The sequence below is a fragment of the Homarus americanus genome, unplaced genomic scaffold (genome assembly GCF_018991925.1).
Source record: "Homarus americanus isolate GMGI-L3 unplaced genomic scaffold, GMGI_Hamer_2.0 scaffold34360, whole genome shotgun sequence".
Lineage (NCBI taxonomy): Eukaryota > Metazoa > Arthropoda > Malacostraca > Decapoda > Nephropidae > Homarus > Homarus americanus.
Genome location: NW_024739403.1, coordinates 9,818,979 through 9,827,144, shown reverse-complemented (window position 1 = coordinate 9,827,144; position 8,166 = coordinate 9,818,979).

The window sequence follows — 8,166 nt, the reverse complement described above, 5'->3', positions numbered from 1 at the left end:
GGAGAGGGATACGACAAAGTGAGTTAATTGCTTATAATTGTCAACCTAGTGACTTATATAACAATAAGAGATCTTAATGAATTAACTTACTAATAATATAACAATTATGAGTCATATTATAGGTTTGGGAGAAAATGTTTTACTCCTGTATATTTTTATATCGATATAATGTGACTCATAGTGTTCCTCTAATTGATGATGGAGGAGACTATGGAACTGTCCCTGAGGAGCTAGTATTTTGAGCAGTCCGACTAATTACCCAAATGTAGCCAAATATAGCCGGAATGAAGTCAAATAATGGTCCTAGATGAATAAATCGGACTGCCAATCACTTCTCGACTAGTATTTGGTGTCAGAAAGTCACAAAAAATTGGAAAACTTACTTTAATCTGAGTTAATAGATCGCGTGCATGCACCGACGGAGCGAGGAATTACCCAAATGTAGCCAAATGTAGCCACAATGAAGTCAAATGATGGTCGTACAAGCGTAATTCGGGCTGTGAATCACTTCTCGATTATTATTTGGTGTCATAAATTAAAAAAAAATTGGTAAACTTAATTTAATCTGAGTTGTGTTGTGTTAGGTTAGGTTAGGTTAGGTTAGATTAGATTAGATTAGATTAGGTTAGGTACATGCACTTGATCTATTAACTCAGATTAAATTAAGTTTACCAATTTTTTTTGACTTCGTGACACTAAATACTAGTCGAGCTTAGGTTAGGTTAGGTTAGGTACATGCACTCTATCTATTAACTCAGATTAAAAGTTTACCGATTTTTTGTGATTTTCTGACACCAAATACTAGTCGAGAAGTGATTGGCAGTCCGATTTATTCATCTAGGACCATTATTTGACTTCATTCCGGCTATATTTGGCTACATTTGGGTACATTTGGGTAATTAGTCGGACCCGTATTTTATGATGAGCTACAAGGACTAGAAAGTTCAGCTCATACACTACATACAAGGAAGTGTGTCAGTATAGAATGTGAATTCAGTAGTAGTAGTAGTTTCACTCAAGACCCAAGGGGACCATACTACATGTAATTATCAAGATGTAGAGCCACTTGGATTACCAAGATAGATTCTCATTTGGCTTGCATAATTCATGGCAGCTGTGTCTCAAATAACATGTTTTCACCAATGGATTGTGCAGTTTGTTATGATCAAATTTTTCAATTTAATCAAGTTACAGGTGATAAGAAAGATTTATTACAGATCCAAATTAAAAATAGATGTAATAAGGCCTTGAAGAGTAAATTTTAAATGTAAAACAATGGAAAGATCCCAAGTTGGCAGAAAGTTTAGGTTTATTGGTGTTAGGTAAGAGACTTAATCCCCACTTAGACAAGCCTGCTTCTGCTAAGAAAAGTAAGTTATTGGATTTTCCAGACAATAAGGCAGCAAAAAGTTTACAAAAACCTCTATCTAGTCAGTCTGATTTCAGTGGATTCCAGGATGAGGATGGCTCTAATCATAGTGTTCAGTCTCTTGAGCAGGGAGAACCTGTTGAGACTGACTTCATCCTGTCCACATTTTGGCAACCACTTCCACCTAGGGCAAAAGTGTTCGTTACTATGAGTGGAAACAGGCTGCTGTCAACTGCCACGCAGCTGATGGATAACATTGAGTGTAAGGATGATCCCAACAGGCCTTGGGTAACATTGGTAAGATCTAAGTCTTCTTTGTTTTCTACTACATCTAAATCTGTGGATTTCTTATTCAAGGTATTTTATAAAAATGTTTCTAAACTTCCTGATCTCTCAGCACTTACAAAGAGACAGGAAGGACAAGCAACTGTGGGTCATCATTCATTGTTTTTGGAAGGTGATACTACACTTTTTTGTCCTGATATCTGCCCAAAAATGATCGCCGAAATAGACGAAGTCAGGGTTAATGTATTGAAAGACTTAACATTCATTCCCGCAGACAGAAATGCTCACAAGTTTAGTTTTTTGAAGTTCCAATTTAATGACAAAAGGAGTTCCTTGTATGAACTTTCCCAGTATTTGTCGGCTCCAAAATATGCTGATATAACTTATGAAAGAAATTTTAAACCAGTTGCCCTTGCAGTGCTACTTGAAGAATTTAAAATTAGGAAATTGGCAGCAGATATTTGGTCTGCAATTATGATGTGTCAGTTATTGACTAAGTTCGTGCTGGACTACGGGGGAAATTCAGAAGTGGACAAATGTTTCGCTGCTGCTTTACAACTCATTCTTAGATATGTTGTTCAAAGCCCTAAAACTAAAAGCCCAGCTAAGGAAGCAAGCCACAAATAATGCTTCAAGTGGTAGTGCTTATTTATTGCTACGTTCTTCCCCTCTTTCTCCTACTTTGTTTGATGAACAATCATTGGTTAAATATAGATTAGCTGATGAGCAAACTATTAACATTAATGTTCCCAGGAGTCCTCAGACCTTTCGGAAATCTAAAAGAGGAAGGTTTTACAGGGGAACAAGACCAGCTCCTAGGTTCAGTTATCAACCTAGAGGAAACTTTAAAGGAGGAAACAATCAAAGACGTAGTAAGGGTGGCCGTTTGTTCAGAAGTGGAAGGAGACCTTATTCCACCACTTCAGCAAACACTCCCTTCCAATGAAGTCAGACTGCTGGGTCGTCTAGGGGGTCGGGTAAACCGATGGACTTCGTCCATATTGGCTTACAAGACAATCAAAGGGGGCCTCACTTGGACTTGGTTGGGGCGCCCTCCCCTAGCATTACCAAACAAGGGGTAAAAAACCATCCCCCTTACTAACAGAATTTGTAATTGAACTGTTAAACAGAGGTGTAATAGAACTGTTACAGTCAGAGAAATATTTCATGTCTCGCCTATTCCCAGTCCTCAAGAAAGGCAGCGACAAATTGAGATAGATCTTGGATCTTTCAGTCCTGAAGAAATTTATTATCAAAAGAAGTTTCAAGATGTTCACTTACGAACATCTTAGGCATCTACTTCCGGCCAATGCTTGGATCTCAAAAGTGGATCTCGAAAAGGCCTATTATCATGTTCCTGTTGCTCCCGGGTACAGAAAGTATCTAGTGTTCAAAGTGGGGGATGTAAGTTATCAATTCACAGTGATGCCATTCGGTCTGACGATTGCGCCAAAAGTATTTACAAAACTGGCGAACATCCCTAGAGAGATCCTTGGGAAGGAGGGCATAAGAACCTTTGCTTATGTAGACGATTGGCTGATAGTGGGAAACTCTTTCAAAGATTGTCAAAGGGCGACCCAACATACACTAGTACTATTTCAAAGCCTAGGATTAAAGATAAGCCAAGTCAAATCAAATTTAATACCATGTCAGAAATTGGATTGGTTAGGTCTCCAGTGGGCTACAAATCAGCAGTCAGTCAGTCTACCAGATGTGATAAACCAAGTAGAAGCCTTTTGTGTAAAGCACAAGGTTTCTTGGCACGATTGGGAAAAACTTCTCGGTCTGTTGAGTTTTGCCACAATAGTGGTTCCATTGGGAAAGTTAAGGAAGAAGCAACTGACTCATCTAGGGTTGAAGTTGCTTCACAGAAGCAGAAATATTGCTTCTTCTCTCCCTATTCAGATCATTTGCTATGGTGATGGGCCTGATTACCCACGAGTTCTTTTCCTGCTCCGCCTCAGTCTGATGTCAACTTCTTGGGACAACAGTGGTCTTTAGCCGAGTAAACCCAATTTACAGATATAGATTAATTTCAGTTTGTTATGGGATATCGTGTCGGTAGTGGCTTGTCTCAATCGGTCAGTACCAACCAGGTCTTGCCCTTCGGAAAACTGTTGAAAAAAGAAAATTTCAAATTTCAGCCTGGCCAGTGCACACGACGGAAACAGAATGGTCCCTAAAGGTATCAGAGTTCAAGAGTCTAGTGACGAAGTTTGGATCTCCAAAGATAGATCTCTTTGCCTCCTAAAAAATCACAAGATGCCACTTCATGCATCTCTGGAGAGGTTGAATCTTTTAGGAAATGCTCTACTCTTAGATTTAACCTTTGGAATTCAATCTATCTGTTCCCACCTGCGAAAATATTGCCCAAAGTGGTTCACAAACTCAGATCCTTCCGAGGCAAAGTCCTCTTAATTGCACTATGTTGGATCCTACAACCTTGGTGGCTGGATCTGTTGGACTGGTGACCGCATCCGCTACAATTGCAACAAGGATGTGTAGAGTAGGTACTACATTCTCAGTTCGAGATATCCTTGGCACTTCACTCTTTGCATTTCTCAAAAGGAGTTTAAATAGGTTGTTGGGTAATTCCAATATAACTAACCAAGTATTAACAGGTCATAGACCCCAAACTTCTATGCAATATGAGAAAGCTTAGAAACTTTTTCAACAATTTATCAAGTTAACCACTCCAGAATCATTGTCGGAAACAGTTGTGTTAGAATTTTTAGAATTTCTGTTCAGAGTTAAAGGCCTTCAAGGATCGACAATTGTGTCTTATAAATCAGCATTGGTTGACCCTCTGGCTTGGGGTTTTAATATTACTTTGAACCCAAGGATTTATCAAATGCTCAGATCGTCCTTTTTCATTCAGAGACCCCCCTCGGCCTAAGAGAATCCCACCTTGGTCTCTGGAAAAAGTTACTAAATTTCTTATGGGGCCTAATTACAATATTTATCTGAACGGGGATAAATTACTCCAGAAGGCAGCCTTCCTTCTAGGAATAACAACAGGTATGAGAATCACTGAACTGATTTCAATTTCCAATAATCCATCATTATTGGTATTTTCTTAGGAGATGTTACCCTTTTTCCTATGGAGATCCTAAGAAAAAATGAAAGGGAAGATTTTCAAGCTCAACTTATTAGGATAAAACGTCCATTGGATGAAACAAAGGTTCCTCATATATTGTGCCCAGTTAAAAATCTTCAGGAATGGTTAACCAGATTCCCTAATCGAGGCCCCTATGTTTTCTCATCCAGGGAGGGTAAGAAATTGCCTCCTAGTCAAATGACAATATCTTTATCTTAATTAGTGGCTCAAGCAGACCCTGGCAAGAAATTTTTGGCACATGACACCTTAATAAATTCTCTACGAAAGGTTTCCAATAAGCTACCCCTAAACGAAATATTTCTATATGATATAGTGGTGGGAATTTCATTCTTTTATATAAAAAAAACTTAAGAAATGTTGAAACTGGAGTCAGTAAAATCTGTTCTAATTTCGTTAGACACCATTTTTTTTATCAAAATAATCTTGAAAACTTTAATCTAAAAGTTTGGTTAAATAAAATATATTTAAAAAAACAAAAGCTCTACCTATATGATAGAGCTGTTACTTTTATCCTCTTCACCACTGATCGGCTCGTTAGTCGCTTGGGCGATCAGCCCCGTCTCTGTTACGCACTGTTGGCAAGTGTTCTTGTGTACTGTATATACAGTAAGTCCTCACTTAACGTCGTGGTTACGTTCCTGAAAACGCAATTTTATAAGAAACACCATTAAGAGAATCAATTTTCCCCAGTTTCCCCTCGCCCCTTAAAATATGTTACATATACATAAATTCAAAGCTCCGTGTAATGCCTGGTGAGGTGCTTGTAAACATTACTATAAAGTCACATTCATTGACATTTTATAACAAAATAATGATAAATACACACTATGTAACCTTCTGAAACCTTCCCTGCTGCTGTCAAAATAAATCACCTCCCCTCCCCCTCCCTCCCCATCCTCCAGGGTGAAGGTAGTTTTAGGCTTAAAGTTTTTATATTATAAAATGGCACAGACTAAACTTAGCAGAAAATAATTTGCATTGCTAGAATCCTTGCAAGACAGTGGATAAACCTTTTTTTTCTAAAAACCAGTTTTTGTGATATAGCTCGAATGCGACGTCAGCAAATGCTACCTAAGTACGTTAATTCCTAGCCAATTCACCAGGACAACATACAGGCAATTAAAACATCTAATAATTACTTAAGAAGTAATATTAGGAGGACACGTCGCTACCTGGCATTTAATTGCAATTCTCAACCCCCCCTCCCCATTAACCCATCACTATGCGCATCACGAACCTCATCTCTTGCCTCAGAGAGAGCAGTAATTAAAAGTCAACTCTCGAGGGGTGGAGATGGGTGGGTTATGGACGTTGCATTCGAGCTATATCACAAAAACTGTTTTTTAGAAAAAAACGGCTTTTTGTTCAAGCTGAATGTGAAGTCAGAAAAATACCTGAGCAGGAGGTGGAGAGGGAGGTGACTTTGCATACAAGGTTCCGCTGACTGAGGTCCCGATTATATTATAAACCGTTTTGAACATTTCCAAAATTAGGAACATTTACCGGAAGGTAAAATGTTAATTTACTCAAAAAGGATACTCACTTTATTCTAATGAAGAGGAAGGTCCTTGTAGTGGAGATTGACTAGATGGGAAAGGGGAACCCAGCACCACCACATTTGAAGCATCTCTCAGAGATAGATGAAGATAGCTCTTTGAAAGTTTTTGAAGATCTCCAAAAGCCCATTTCCTTGATCTGACTGAGACTCATATGCTGCAGAAAGGCCACAGACCCTGCATATTTCCTAGTGTCATGTGCCAAAACTTTCTTACCAGGGTCTGCTTGATTCACTAATTGAGATAAGGATTTTGTCAATTGACTAGGAGATAATCTCTTACCATCCCTTGATGAGAAAACATAAGGGCCTCTATTAGGGAATCTGGTTAACCATTCCTGAAGATTTTTAACTGGACACACTATGTGAGGAACCCTCGTTTCATCCATTAGACGTTCTATCCTAACAGGTTGAGCTTGGAAATCTTCCCTTTCCTTTTTCTTAGGATCTCCATAGGAAAAAGGATAACATCCTCGTCATAAAATACCAATAATGATGGATTATTGGAGATTGAAATCAGTTCACTAATTCTCATACTCGTTGCTATTGCTAGAAGGAAAGCTGCCTTCTGGAGTAATTTATCCCTGTTCAGATTTATATTGTAATTAGGCCCCATAAGAAGATTAGTAACTTTTTCCAGAGACCAAGGCGGGATTCTCTTGGGTCGAGGAGGTCTCTGAATGAAAAAGGACGATCTTAGCATTTGATAAATCCTTGGGTTCAAGGTAATATTAAAACCCCAAGCCAGAGGGTCAACCAACGCTGATTTATAAGATGCAATTGTCGATCCTTGAAGGCCTTTAACTCTGAACAGAAATTCTAAAAATTCTAATACAACTGTTTCCGATAATGAATCTGGAATTGTTAACTTGATAAATTGTTGAAAAAGATCCCAAGCTTTCACATATTGAATAGAAGTTTGGGGTCTATGACCTGCTAATACTTGATTAGCTATATTGGAATTACCCAACAACCTATTTAAACTTTTTTTAAGAAACTCCAAGCGTGAAGTGCCAAGGATATCTCGAACTGAGAATGTAATACCTGGTCTAGACATCCTTGTTGCAATTGTAGAGGATTTGGGCACCAGTCCAGTAGATCCAGGCACCAAGGTTGTAGGATCCAATATGGTGCAATTAAGAAGACTTTGCCTCGGAAGGATCTGAGTTTGTGAACCACTTTGGGCAATATTTTCACAGATGGGAATAGATAGATTGAATTCCAAAGGTTCCAGTCTAAGAGGAGGGCATTTCCTAAAATATTTGACCTTTCCAGAGATGCATAAATTGGCATCTTGTTATTTGTTAGGGAGGCAAACAGATCTATCTGTGGAGTTCCAAACTTCTTCACGAGACTCTTGAACTCTGATACCTTTAGGGACCATTCTGTTTCTGTCAATACTGGCCGGAGACGGGACAGCGCATCTGCCCAATTGTTTTGCACTCCCGGTATATAAGTTGCTTTGAGGTAAAGTGTTTGTGATGCACAAATACTGAAAAAATGTTCTGATAATTGTAGAAGGGGCCAAGACCTTGTTGACCCTTGATGATTGAGACAAAAGACTGCCGTTTTGTTGTCCATGGCAAACAGGATCGTCATATTTTGTAAATTTGGGTTTGCCGACAAAAAGAATAGGACCACTGCTAATTCTTTTATATTTATGTGTTTGTACCAAAGGAAGTTGCTCCACTTCCCTTGATTGAATTCCCCTTTTGAAGAATGGTATCCCCATCCTATTTTGGACGCATCCGTACAAACGACCGAACCTGTTTGAGGTGGAACCCAGGGAGAGGGACCGATTAGATTGTCCCAGTTTGTCCACCATAACAGATGATTCTT